A 14,934-nucleotide genomic window follows, 5' to 3' on the forward strand; every position below is an offset into this window, starting at 1 on the left:
CGCGGCCGAGGAAATTGTCATTGGTGATTTTGCATGTTAAATTAACATGTGTATTAACACAGGCTTGGAGAAGCAAGCCTGCGGGACTCTGCAATACATTGAGCGGGGAGCCAGAAAATTCTGGCGGCGACCGAGGCCTCCGCGGCCGGGAGAACTCTCGGCGCTCGGGCTCCGCGTCTACACATGGGGAGCGGGCAGCCAGAAAATTCTGGCGGCGACCGAGGCCTCCGCGGCCGAGGAAATGGTCCTTGGTGATTTTACATGTTAAATTAACATGTGTATTAACACAGGCTGGGGAGAAGCAAGCCTGCGGGTCGCTGCAATATATTGAGCGGGGGAGCCAGAAATTTCTGGCGGCGACCGAGGCCTCCGCGGCCGGGGAAATAATCCTCGGTAATTTTACATGTTAAATTAACATGTGTATTAACACAGGCTTGGAGAAGCAAGCCTGCGGGACTCTGCAATACATTGAGCGGGGAGCCAGAAATTTCTGGCGGCGACCGAGGCCTCTGCGGCCGGGATAATAATCCTTGGTAATTTTACATGTTAAATTAACATGTGTATTAACACAGGCTGGGAGAACTAGGCATTCTGGACTTTGAAAAATTTCGAGCAGGGGCCGGAGAAATTCTCCCGGCGACCGAGGCCTCCGCGGCCGGGGAGAACTCTCGGCGCTCGGGCAGCGCGTCTACCCATGGGGAGCGGGCAGCCAGAAAATTCTGGCGGCGACCGAGGCCTCCGCGGCCGAGGAAAAGGTCATTGGTAATATTACATGTTAAATTAACATGTGTATTAACACATGCTGGGAGAAGCAGGCATTCTGGACTTTGAAAAATTTCGAGCAGGGGCCGGAGAAATTCTCCCGGCGACCGAGGCCTCCGCGGCCGGGAGAACTCTCGGCGCTCGGGCTCCGCGTCTACCAATGGGGAGCGGGCAGCCAGAAAATTCTGGCGGCGACCGAGGCCTCCGCGGCCGAGGAAATGGTCCTTGTTGATTTTACATGTTAAATTAACATGTGTATTAACACAGGCTGGGAGAAGCAAGCCTGCGGGACTCTGCAATACATTGAGCGGGGAGCCAGAAAATTCTGGCGGCGACCGAGGCCTCCGCGGCCGAGGAAATGGTCCTCAATGATTTTACATGTTAAATTATCATGTGTATTAACACAGGCTGGGAGAAGCAAGCCTGCGGGACTCTGCAATACATTGAGCGGGGAGCCAGAAAATTCTGGCGGCGACCGAGGCCTCCGCGGCCGGGGAAATAATCCTCGGTAATTTTACATGTTAAATTAACATGTGTATTAACACAGGCTGGGAGAAGCAGGCATTCTGGACTTTGAAAAATTTCGAGCAGGGGCCGGAGAAATTCTCCCGGCGACCGAGGCCTCCGCGGCCGGGAGAACTTCGGCGCTCGGGCTCCGCGTGTACCCGCCGCAAGGCCCATTTTGGGTTATATAGGGGGTAGTGGTGTCTCTGGAGGGAAAAAATACACGGTAAATATTGCAGCCAGAGCCTATGGCAATCTGTTGGCGACCGAGGCCTCCACACGCCGGCAAATTTTCGGCTCTCGGACTGTGTGTATTCCACTGGAGACAGGCCTGCGGGACTCTGTAATATATTGAGCCGGGAGCCAGAAAATTCTGGCGGCGACCGAGGCCTCCGCGGCCGGGGAAATAATCCTCGGTAATTTTACATGTTAAATTAACATGTGTATTAACACAGGCTGGGAGAAGCAAGCCTGCGGGTCGCTGCAATATATTGAGCGGGGAGCCAGAAAATTCTGGCGGCGACCGAGGCCTCCGCGGCCGGGGAAATAATCCTCGGTAATTTTACATGTTAAATTAACATGTGTATTAACACAGGCTTGGAGAAGCAAGCCTGCGGGACTCTGCAATACATTGAGCGGGGAGCCAGAAAATTCTGGCGGCGACCGCGGCCTCTGCGGCCAGGGAAATAATCCTCGGTAATTTTACATGTTAAATAACCATGTGTATTAACACAGGCTGGGAGAAGCAAGCATGCGGGACTCTGCAATATATTGAGCAGGGAGCCAGAAAATTCTGGCTGCGACCGAGGCCTCTGCGGCCGAGGAAATGGTCATTGGTAATTTTACATGTTAAATTAACATGTGTTTTAACACAGGCTGGGAGATGCAGGCATTCTGGACTTAGAAAAATTTCGAGCAGGGGCCCGAGAAATTCTCCCGGCGACCGAGGCCTCTGCGGCCGGGAGAACTCTCGAAAACCACCTCGTTCGTGGTTGTTTGCCGTGCGGGGCGAATCGGGAAATCTAGCAAATAGCTGAAGACATTCTCCCGGCGATGGAGGCCTCGGCGGCCGGGAAAAACGCCCGCGCTCGGGCGTTGCGCGCCCCCTTGGCAAGGCCCATTTTGGGTTATATAGGGGGTAGTGGTGTCCCGAGGGGAAAAAATTAACATGTTAAATACTGCTCCCAGGCAATTGTAAAATGTCTCGGCGACGGAAGGCACCACTACCCGGCATATTTACGCCCCTCGGACTCCGTGCGCCAGCCTGTAATAGCGAATCGGGACTTAGAAAAAAAATTCGAGCAGGGAGCCAGAACATTTTCCCGGCGATCGAGGCCTCCGCGGCCGAGGAATTTGTCATTGGTGATTTTGCATGTTAAATTAACATGTGTATTAACACAGGCTTGGAGAAGCAAGCCTGCGGGACTCTGCAATACATTGAGCGGGCAGCCAGAAAATTCTGGCGGCGACCGTGGCCTCCGCGGCCGGGGAAATAATCCTCTGTAATTTTACATGTTAAATTAACATGTGTATTAACACAGGCTTGGAGAAGCAAGCCTGCGGGACTCTGCAATACATTGAGCGGGGAGCCAGAAATTTCTGGCGGCGACCGAGGCCTCTGCGGCCGGGATAATAATCCTTGGTAATTTTACATGTTAAATTAACATGTGTATTAACACAGGCTGGGAGAACTAGGCATTCTGGACTTTGAAAAATTTCGAGCAGGGGCCGGAGAAATTCTCCCGGCGACCGAGGCCTCCGCGGCCGGGAGAACTCTCGGCGCTCGGGCTCCGCGTCTACCCATGGGGAGCGGGCAGCCAGAAAATTCTGGCGGCGACCGAGGCCTCCGCGGCCGAGGAAAAGGTCATTGGTAATATTACATGTTAAATTAACATGTGTATTAACACATGCTGGGAGAAGCAGGCATTCTGGACTTTGAAAAATTTCGAGCAGGGGCCGGAGAAATTCTCCCGGCGACCGAGGCCTCCGCGGCCGGGAGAACTCTCGGCGCTCGGGCTCCGCGTCTACCCTTGGGGAGCGGGCAGCCAGAAAATTCTGGCGGCGACCGAGGCCTCCGCGGCCGAGGAAATGGTCCTTGGTGATTTTACATGTTAAATTAACATGTGTATTAACACAGGCTGGGAGAAGCAGGCATTCTGGACTTTGGAAAATTTCGAGCAGGGGCCGGAGAAAATCTCCCGGCGACCGAGGCCTCTGCGGCCGGGAGAACTCTCGGCGCTCGGGCTCCGGGTGTACCCGCGGCAAGGCCCATTTTGTGTTATATAGGGGGTAGTGGTGTCCCGAGGGGGAAAAAATTAACATGTTAAATACTGCTTCCAGGCAATAGGAAAATGTCTCGGCGACGGAACACACCACTACCCGGCGAATTCCCGCCCCTCGGACTCCGTGCGCCAGCTAGTAAGAGCGAATCGGGACTTGGAAAAAATTTTATCGGGGAGCCAGAAAATTCTCCCGGCGATCAAGGCAATCACCGCCGGGAGAATTTTTTCTAGCTAACCGATTGAAATTTTCAAAGTACCAATTGCCTCGAAAACAACCACGAACGTAAAACAACCACGAACGGAAAACAACCACGAACGACAACAACCACGAACGACAACAACCACGAACGACAACAACCACGAACGGAAAACAACCCCGAACGACAACAACCACGAACGCACAACAACCACGAATGAAAACAACCACGAACAGTAAACAACCACGAACGAAAACAACCACGAACGAAAACCACCTCGTTCGTGGTTGTTCGCCTTGTGGGGCGAATCGGGACATCATGCAAATAGCTGGAGACATTCTCCCGGCGATCGAGGCCTCGGCGCCCGGGAAAAATGCCCGCGCTCGGGCGTTGTGGGCACCCATTGCATGGCCCATTTTGGGTTATATAGGGGGTAGTGGTGTCCCGAGGGGGAAAAAATTAACATGTTAAATACTGCTCCCAGGCAATTGTAAAATGTCTCGGCGACGGAAGGCACCACTACCCGGCATATTTCCGCCCCTCGGACTCCGTGCGCCAGCCTGTAATAGCGAATCGGGACTTAGAAAAAATTCGAGCAGAGAGCCAGAAAATTCTCCCGGCGATGGAGGCCTCCGCGGCCGAGGAAATTGTCATTGGTGATTTTGCATGTTAAATTAACATGTGTATTAACACAGGCTTGGAGAAGCAAGCCTGCGGGACTCTGCAATACATTGAGCGGGGAGCCAGAAAATTCTGGCGGCGACCGAGGCCTCCGCGGCCGGGAGAACTCTCGGCGCTCGGGCTCCGCGTCTACACATGGGGAGCGGGCAGCCAGAAAATTCTGGCGGCGACCGAGGCCTCCGCGGCCGAGGAAATGGTCCTTGGTGATTTTACATGTTAAATTAACATGTGTATTAACACAGGCTGGGAGAAGCAAGCCTGCGGGTCGCTGCAATATATTGAGCGGGGAGCCAGAAATTTCTGGCGGCGATCGAGGCCTCCGCGGCCGGGGAAATAATCCTCGGTAATTTTACATGTTAAATTAACATGTGTATTAACACAGGCTTGGAGAAGCAAGCCTGCGGGTCTCTGCAATACATTGAGCGGGGAGCCAGAAATTTCTGGCGGCGACCGAGGCCTCTGCGGCCGGGATAATAATCCTTGGTAATTTTACATGTTAAATTAACATGTGTATTAACACAGGCTGGGAGAACTAGGCATTCTGGACTTTGAAAAATTTCGAGCAGGGGCCAGAGAAATTCTCCCGGCGACAGAGGCCTCCGCGGCCGGGAGAAATCTCGGCGCTCGGGCAGCGCGTCTACCCATGGGGAGCGGGCAGCCAGAAAATTCTGGCGGCGACCGAGGCCTCCGCGGACGAGGAAAAGGTCATTGGTAATATTACATGTTAAATTAACATGTGTATTAACACATGCTGGGAGAAGCAGGCATTCTGGACTTTGAAAAATTTCGAGCAGGGGCCGGAGAAATTCTCCCGGCGACCGAGGCCTCCGCGGCCGGGAGAACTCTCGGCGCTCGGGCTCCGCGTCTACCAATGGGGAGCGGGCAGCCAGAAAATTCTGGCGGCGACCGAGGCCTCCGCGGCCGAGGAAATGGTCCTTGTTGATTTTACATGTTAAATTAACATGTGTATTAACACAGGCTGGGAGAAGCAAGCCTGCGGGACTCTGCAATACATTGAGCGGGGAGCCAGAAAATTCTGGCGGCGACCGAGGCCTCCGCGGCCGAGGAAATGGTCCTCAATGATTTTACATGTTAAATTAACATGTGTATTAACACAGGCTGGGAGAAGCAAGCCTGCGGGACTCTGCAATACATTGAGCGGGGAGCCAGAAAATTCTGGCGGCGACCGAGGCCTCCGCGGCCGGGGAAATAATCCTCGGTAATTTTACATGTTAAATTAACATGTGTATTAACACAGGCTGGGAGAAGCAGGCATTCTGGACTTTGAAAAATTTCGAGCAGGGGCCGGAGAAATTCTCCCGGCGACCGAGGCCTCCGCGGCCGGGAGAACTTCGGCGCTCGGGCTCCGCGTGTACACGCCGCAAGGCCCATTTTGGGTTATATAGGGGGTAGTGGTGTCTCTGGAGGGAAAAAATACACGGTAAATATTGCAGCCAGAGCCTATGGCAATCTGTTGGCGACCGAGGCCTCCACACCCCGGCAAATTTTCGGCTCTCGGACTGTGTGTATTCCACTGGAGACAGGCCTGCGGGACTCTGTAATATATTGAGCCGGGAGCCAGAAAATTCTGGCGGCGACCGAAGCCTCCGCGGCCGGGGAAATAATCCTCGGTAATTTTACATGTTAAATTAACATGTGTATTAACACAGGCTGGGAGAAGCAAGCCTGCGGGTCGCTGCAATATATTGAGCGGGGAGCCAGAAAATTCTGGCGGCGACCGAGGCCTCCGCGGCCGGGGAAATAATCCTCGGTAATTTTACATGTTAAATTAACATGTGTATTAACACAGGCTTGGAGAAGCAAGCCTGCGGGACTCTGCAATACATTGAGCGGGGAGCCAGAAAATTCTGGCGGCGACCGCGGCCTCTGCGGCCAGGGAAATAATCCTCGGTAATTTTACATGTTAAATAACCATGTGTATTAACACAGGCTGGGAGAAGCAAGCATGCGGGACTCTGCAATATATTGAGCAGGGAGCCAGAAAATTCTGGCTGCGACCGAGGCCTCTGCGGCCGAGGAAATGGTCATTGGTAATTTTACATGTTAAATTAACATGTGTTTTAACACAGGCTGGGAGATGCAGGCATTCTGGACTTAGAAAAATTTCGAGCAGGGGCCCGAGAAATTCTCCCGGCGACCGAGGCCTCCGCGGCCGGGAGAACTCTCGAAAACCACCTCGTTCGTGGTTGTTTGCCGTGCGGGGCGAATCGGGAAATCTAGCAAATAGCTGAAGACATTCTCCCGGCGATGGAGGCCTCGGCGGCCGGGAAAAACGCCCGCGCTCGGGCGTTGCGCGCCCCCTTGGCAAGGCCCATTTTGGGTTATATAGGGGGTAGTGGTGTCCCGAGGGGAAAAAATTAACATGTTAAATACTGCTCCCAGGCAATTGTAAAATGTCTCGGCGACGGAAGGCACCACTACCCGGCATATTTACGCCCCTCGGACTCCGTGCGCCAGCCTGTAATAGCGAATCGGGACTTAGAAAAAAAATTCGAGCAGGGAGCCAGAACATTTTCCCGGCGATCGAGGCCTCCGCGGCCGAGGAATTTGTCATTGGTGATTTTGCATGTTAAATTAACATGTGTATTAACACAGGCTTGGAGAAGCAAGCCTGCGGGACTCTGCAATACATTGAGCGGGCAGCCAGAAAATTCTGGCGGCGACCGAGGCCTCCGCGGCCGGGGAAATAATCCTCTGTAATTTTACATGTTAAATTAACATGTGTATTAACACAGGCTTGGAGAAGCAAGCCTGCGGGACGCTGCAATACATTGAGCGGGGAGCCAGAAATTTCTGGCGGCGACCGAGGCCTCTGCGGCCGGGATAATAATCCTTGGTAATTTTACATGTTAAATTAACATGTGTATTAACACAGGCTGGGAGAACTAGGCATTCTAGACTTTGAAAAATTTCGAGCAGGGGCCGGAGAAATTCTCCCGGCGACCGAGGCCTCCGCGGCCGGGAGAACTCTCGGCGCTCGGGCTCCGCGTCTACCCATGGGGAGCGGGAAGCCAGAAAATTCTGGCGGCGACCGAGGCCTCCGCGGCCGAGGAAATGGTCCTTGGTGATTTTACATGTTAAATTAACATGTGTATTAACACAGGCTGGGAAAAGCAAGCCTGCGGGACTCTGCAATATATTGAGCGGGGAGCCAGAAAATTCTGGCGGCGACCGAGGCCTCCACGGCCGGGGAAATAATCCTCGGTAATTTAACATGTTAAATTAACATGTGTATTAACACAGGCTTGGAGAAGCATGCCTGCGGGACTCTGCAATACATTGAGCGGGGAGCCAGAAAATTCTGGCGGCGACCGAGGCCTCTGCGGCCGAGGAAATGGTCATTGGTAATTTTACATGTTAAATTAACATGTGTATTAACACAGGCTGGGAAAAGCAAGCCTGCGGGACTCTGCAATATATTGAGCGGGGAGCCAGAAAATTCTGGCGGCGACCGAGGCCTCCACGGCCGGGGAAATAATCCTCGGTAATTTAACATGTTAAATTAACATGTGTATTAACACAGGCTGGGAGAAGCAGGCATTCTGGACTTTGAAAAATTTCGAGCAGGGGCCGGAGAAATTCTCCCGGCGACCGAGGCCTCCGCGGCCGGGAGAACACTCGGCGCTCGGGCTCCGCGTGTACCCGCGGCAAGGCCCATGTTGGGTTATATAGGGGGTAGTGGTGTCCCGAGGGGGAAAAAATTAACATGTTAAATACAGCTTCCAGGCAATAGAAAAATGTCTCGGCGACGGAAGGCACCACTACCCGGCGAATTCCCGCCCCTCTGACTCCGTGCGCCAGCCTGTAATAGCGAATCGGGACTTAGAAAAAATTCGAGCAGGGAGCCAGACAATTCTGTCGGCGACCGAGGCCTCCGTGGCCGGGGAAATAATCCTCGGTAATTTTACATGTTAAATTAACATGTGTATTAACACAGGCTTGGAGAACCAAGCCTGCGGGACTCTGCAATACATTGAGCGGGGAGCCAGAAAATTCTGGCGGCGACCGAGGCCTCCGCGGCCGGGGAAATAATCCTCGGTAATTTTACATGTTAAATTAACATGTGTATTAACACAGGCTTGGAGAACCAAGCCTGCGGGACTCTGCAATACATTGAGAGGTGAGCCAGAAAATTCTGGCGGCGACCGAGGCCTCCGCGGCCGAGGAAATGGTCCTCGGTGATTTTACATGTTAAATTAACATGTGTATTAACACAGGCTGGGAGAAGCAAGCCTGCGGGACTCTGCAATATATTGAGCGGGGAGCCAGAAAATTCTGGCGGCGACCGAGGCCTCCACGGCCGGGGAAATAATCCTCGATAATTTAACATGTTAAATTAACATGTGTATTAACACAGGCTGGGAGAAGCAGGCATTCTGGACTTTGAAAAATTTCGAGCAGGGGCCGGAGAAATTCTCCCGGCGACCGAGGCCTCCGCGGCCGGGAGAACTTCGGCGCTCGGGCTCTGCGTGTACCCACCGCAAGGCCTATTTTGGGTTTTATAGGGGGTAGTGGTGTCTCTGGAGGGAAAAAATACACGGTAAATATTGCAGCCAGAGCCTATGGCAATCTGTTGGCGACCGAGGCCTCCACACCCCGGCAAATTTTCGGCTCTCGGACTGTGTGTATTCCACTGGAGACAGGCCTGCGGGACTCTGTAATATATTGAGCCGGGAGCCAGAAAATTCTGGCGGCGACCGAGGCCTCCGCGGCCGAGGAAAAGGTCATTGGTAAAATTACATGTTAAATTAACATGTGTATTAACACAGGCTGGGAGAAGCAGGCATTCTGGACTTAGAAAAATTTCGAGCAGGGGCCCGAGAAATTCTCCCGGCTACGAGGCCTCCGCGGCCGGGAGAACTCTCGGCGCTCGGGCTCCGCGTCTACACATGGGGAGCGGGCAGCCAGAAAATTCTGGCGGCGACCGAGGCCTCCGCGGCCGAGGAAATGGTCCTTGGTGATTTTACATGTTAAATTAACATGTGTATTAACACAGGCTGGGAGAAGCAAGCCTGCGGGTCGCTGCAATATATTGAGCGGGGAGCCAGAAATTTCTGGCGGCGACCGAGGCCTCCGCGGCCGGGGAAATAATCCTCGGTAATTTTACATGTTAAATTAACATGTGTATTAACACAGGCTTGGAGAAGCAAGCATGCGGGACTCTGCAATATATTGAGCAGGGAGCCAGAAAATTCTGGCTGCGACCGAGGCCTCTGCGGCCGAGGAAATGGTCATTGGTAATTTTACATGTTAAATTAACATGTGTTTTAACACAGGCTGGGAGATGCAGGCATTCTGGACTTAGAAAAATTTCGAGCAGGGGCCAGGGAAATTCTCCCTGCGACCGAGGCCTCCGCGGCCGGGAGAACTCTCGAAAACCACCTCGTTCGTGGTTGTTTGTCGTGCGGGGCGAATCGGGAAATCTAGCAAATAGCTGAAGACATTCTCCCGGCGATGGAGGTCTCGGCGGCCGGGAAAAACGCCCGCGCTCGGGCGTTGCGCGCCCCCTTGGCAAGGCCCATTTTGCGTTATATAGGGGGTAGTGGTGTCACGAGGGGAAAAAATTAACATGTTAAATACTGCTCCCAGGCAATTGTAAAATGTCTCGGCGACGGAAGGCACCACTACCCGGCATATTTACGCCCCTCGGACTCCGTGCGCCAGCCTGTAATAGCGAATCGGGACTTAGAAAAAAAATTCGAGCAGGGAGCCAGAACATTTTCCCGGCGATCGAGGCCTCCGCGGCCGAGGAATTTGTCATTGGTGATTTTGCATGTTAAATTAACATGTGTATTAACACAGGCTTGGAGAAGCAAGCCTGCGGGACTCTGCAATACATTGAGCGGGCAGCCAGAAAATTCTGGCGGCGACCGAGGCCTCCGCGGCCGGGGAAATAATCCTCTGTAATTTTACATGTTAAATTAACATGTGTATTAACACAGGCTTGGAGAAGCAAGCCTGCGGGACTCTGCAATACATTGAGCGGGGAGCCAGAAATTTCTGGCGGCGACCGAGGCCTCTGCGGCCGGGATAATAATCCTTGGTAATTTTACATGTTAAATTAACATGTGTATTAACACAGGCTGGGAGAACTAGGCATTCTGGACTTTGAAAAATTTCGAGCAGGGGCCGGAGAAATTCTCCCGGCGACCGAGGCCTCCGCGGCCGGGAGAACTCTCGGCGCTCGGGCTCCGCGTCTACCCATGGGGAGCGGGCAGCCAGAAAATTCTGGCGGCGACCGAGGCCTCCGCGGCCGAGGAAAAGGTCATTGGTAATATTACATGTTAAATTAACATGTGTATTAACACATGCTGGGAGAAGCAGGCATTCTGGACTTTGAAAAATTTCGAGCAGGGGCCGGAGAAATTCTCCCGGCGACCGAGGCCTCCGCGGCCGGGAGAACTCTCGGCGCTTGGGCAGCGCGTCTACCCATGGGGAGCGGGCAGCCAGAAAATTCTGGCGGTGACCGAGGCCTCCGCGGCCGAGGAAATGGTCCTTGGTGATTTTACATGTTAAATTAACATGTGTATTAACACAGGCTGGGAGAAGCAGGCATTCTGGACTTAGAAAAATTTCGAGCAGGGGCCGTTGAAATTCTCCCGGCGACCGAGGCCTCCGCGGCCGGGAGAACTCTCGGCGCTCGGGCTCCGCGTGTACACGCGTCAAGGCCCATTTTGGGTTATATAGGGTGTAGTGGTGTCTCTGGAGGGAAAAAATACACGGTAAATATTGCAGCCAGAGCCTATGGCAATCTGTTGGCGACCGAGGCCTCCACACCCCGGCAAATTTTCGGCTCTCGGACTGTGTGTATTCCACTGGAGACAGGCCTGCGGGACTGTGCAGTATATTGAGCGGGGAGCCAGGAAAATCTCCCGGCGACCGAGGCCTCCGCGGCCGAGGAAATGGTAATTGGTGGTTTTGCATGTAAAATTAACATGTGTATTAACACAAGCTGGGATGAGAGGAATTTGGCGGCGACCGAGGCCTCCTCACCCCGGCAAAATATCAGCTACCGGGCTCTGCATATTCCTACAGAAGCAGGCCTGCAGGACTCTGCAATATATTGAGCGGGAACCAGAAAATTCTGGCGGCGACCGAGGCCTCCGCGGCCGAGGAAAATTGTCATTGGTGGTTTGCATGTAAAATTAACATGTGTATTAACACAAGCTGTGACCAGAGGAATTTGGCGGCGACCGGGGCCTCCACACCCCGGCAAAATATCAGCTACCGGGCTCTGCTTATTCACATTCAAGCAGGCATTAGGGACTCTGAAAAGTTTCGGGCGGGGAGCCAGAAAATTCTCCCGGCCACAGAGCCCTCCCTCCCGAGAGTCTGTGTAAATGCCTGTTATACAGGCCCCATGAATTCCAGCCTTATAGGTTATTTTAAGTCTCCGTTCGTGGTTGTTCGTAAACAACTGCGATTCGGGATTTTGACCTATTTCCTATGATCATGTTCCCGGAAGTTAGCCAGCCTCTTTCAGTCAAAATCTCATATTTTGGGTACCTTTGTGAACCCATCGATAGGCCCATTTTGGGTATATTAGGGGGACATGCAATCGGGAAAAATTGGAATTATTTGCAATATGGAAAGAATATGTACATAAATGAAAAGGGAGTCCCCCCGAGTTTTCTCGCCCTATATATATTGCAAAAATATCCAATTAATTATTGTGGAACCTGTAGCACCTTTCTATGAAGCAGAATTAACATTACAGAACGGTTTGAATGCTACCACCTCAGTTTCTCTACAATGCATTGGATTTCAAAGAGGTGAATTACTGTGGATGGTACTGTTGTATGGCTAACAAATCGTCTGGGAAACAATGCAGAATTAAATTAAGAAGGTTGTATGTTTTCTGTTACATGGTGGAGGTGCCCTCTAGTACACAGTAAAATGTTTTGTGGACTGCAGCTCCTTGAGGAATTAATTCAGTATGGGTCTTGTAGTGGTCTGAAAGTGGATGATGAAAAAGAATGTATAATGGTATTCAGAGCACCTCGCGGTGAAGCGGACATGCTACCTCAAAATGCTTGATTGATTCATGCCCAGTTCCCCCAAGAAGCGGTACATTGAAAAAATTGATTTACTTTGTGGATGATACTAGCAAATACTATCCGCTGGGGGAAGTAAGCAGAAATTTGGTGGTCGTATGTTTGTTACATGGTAGAGGTGCTTTCTAGTACACAATGAAATGCTTGGTGTACCGCTGCTCCTTGAAGAATTAATTCCATATGGGTCTAGCCGTGGTCTTAACTGTGAACACGAAGAACTATCTAAAGTGGCCTATCTGTCTGAACTGCAATACACAAGCTGCGAGCCAATGCTATACCTTTCTCAGGTAACGAGCTCTTGTGCGGCGATTCGATTGGATGCGAAATGGTGGGGAACGCGTGTGCCGGTCGTCTTAACCAAGTAATGGTTCCCCTCTGTTAACAATGAAATGTTTGATGGATCGCAGCTCCCTGAGAGACAAGTTTCAAAGGGGTTAGTCGCGGTCTTCAATCCTGGCCAAGGTGCAGTCACCATCTATAAGAGATACCTGCTTTACTGAAGGGTAGCAAGAGTTCCCTTGCCCGCATGTTGCTCCGTGGGGGTATATCAGTATAAAGGTAGAAGAAGCCATGATCGGAGCTTCGGTGGATGAGATTGGCGGAGAAGACATGTTCTTGTCTATCTGGTAGATCAGGGGGGTGGCAGCTGATCCGGAGAAAGCAAGCGGACTCCCGATGTTCCGTCGACTCCCAATGTACACTTGAAACATGCACATTTGGGTGGCGAGGGGGCGTTGTGGCCATCCGAAAACATGTCTTCATCTCTCTTATTGGTGGACCGCTGCTCCTTGAAGAATTAATTCCATATGGGTCTAGTCTTGGTGATAACTGTGAACACTAAGAACTATCTAAAGTGGCCTATCTGTCTGAACTGCAATACACTAGCTGCGAGCCAATGCTATACCTTTCTTAGGTAACGAGCTCTTGTGCGGCAATTCGATTGGATGCGAAATGGTGGGGAACGCGTGTCCTATCGTCTTAACCAAGTAATGGTTCCCCTCTGTTAACAATGAAATGTTTGATGGATCGCAGCTCCCTGAGAGACAAGTTTCAAAGGGGTTAGTCGCGGTCTTCAATCCTGGCCAAGGTGCAGTCACCATCTATAAGAGATACCTGCTTTACTGAAGGGTAGCAAGAGTTCCCTTGCCCGCATGTTGCTCCGTGGGGGTATATCAGTATAAAGGTAGAAGAAGCCATGATCGGAGCTTCGGTGGATGAGATTGGTGGAGAAGACATGTTCTTGTCTATCTGGTAGATCAGGGGGGTGGCAGCTGATCCGGAGAAAGCAAGCGGACTCCCGATGTTCCGTCGACTCCCAATGTACACTTAAAACATGCACATTTGGGTGGCGAGGGGGCGTTGTGGCCATCCGAAAACATGTCTTCATCTCTCTTATTGGTGGACCGCTGCTCCTTGAAGAATTAAATCCATATGGGTCTAGTCTTGGTGATAACTGTGAACACTAAGAACTATCTAAAGTGGCCTATCTGTCTGAACTGCAATACACTAGCTGCGAGCCAATGCTATACCTTTCTCAGGTAACGAGCTCTTGTGCGGCAATTCGATTGGATGCGAAATGGTGGGGAACGCGTGTCCTATCGTCTTAACCAAGTAATGGTTCCCCTCTGTTAACAATGAAATGTTTGATGGATCGCAGCTCCCTGAGAGACAAGTTTCAAAGGGGTTAGTCGCGGTCTTCAGCCCTGGCCAAAGGTGTTTAGAAATGAATACTTTTCGGACCAGTGGGCAAATTAGTTCACAGCGAGCCCACGGGCCAACGGTCTGCTCCCGCAGTGGGCCGCGCCCGAATGTGGGCACCGATCATATAATTTGAAATCCACTCGCCAAGTACCATGCGAGTTTCTAAGAGCGCGATATATTCGCCAGTGAAAGCCTTGGAAGTTTGGCCTCGCCTACTCCCTAGGAAAATTAATTAGAGATGGAAGGAAAGACTTTGCAATTGCAAAGCGGGTGTCGATATTGGGAAGTCGCCCCCGTACTTGTTGATACAGAAGGAAAAAAAAATGTACATCATAAGATTCGGACCCGGTGCTCTGCGGACCCGGGAGGTTCCTCCGAACGAAAAAAAAAGCTGCTAGCAGCTCCCTGGTTGATCCTGCCAGTAGTCATATGCTTGTCTCAAAGATTAAGCCATGCATGTCTAAGTGCAAGCCAAAATAAGGTGAAACCGCGAATGGCTCATTAAATCAGTTATGGTTCCTTAGATCGTACCACATGACTTGGATAACTGTGGTAATTCTAGAGCTAATACATGCTGAACTGAGTCCCGACCAGAAATGGGAGGGATGCTTTTATTAGATCAAAACCAATCGGCGTGGCTCGTCTGCGTCCGTTTGCTTTGGTGACTCTGGATAACTTTGTGCTGATCGCACGGTCTCCGTACCGGCGACGCATCTTTCAAATGTCTGCCTT

General features: G+C 51.8%; 1 non-coding gene across 1 annotated transcript in view; it reads left to right on the plus strand.

The window, feature by feature from the left end:
* The first annotated feature begins 14,604 nt into the window (after nt 1-14,604).
* The window catches only part of LOC134545596 (small subunit ribosomal RNA), a 1,989-nt gene continuing 1,659 nt past the window's right edge, over nt 14,605-14,934 (plus strand). The window contains exon 1 of the ribosomal RNA XR_010078658.1: nt 14,605-14,934. This exon is cut by the window's right edge and continues 1,659 nt beyond it. This is a non-coding gene — a ribosomal RNA (small subunit ribosomal RNA).

This window comes from Bacillus rossius, unplaced genomic scaffold (assembly GCF_032445375.1).
Source record: "Bacillus rossius redtenbacheri isolate Brsri unplaced genomic scaffold, Brsri_v3 Brsri_v3_scf807, whole genome shotgun sequence".
NCBI classification, from domain to species: domain Eukaryota; kingdom Metazoa; phylum Arthropoda; class Insecta; order Phasmatodea; family Bacillidae; genus Bacillus; species Bacillus rossius.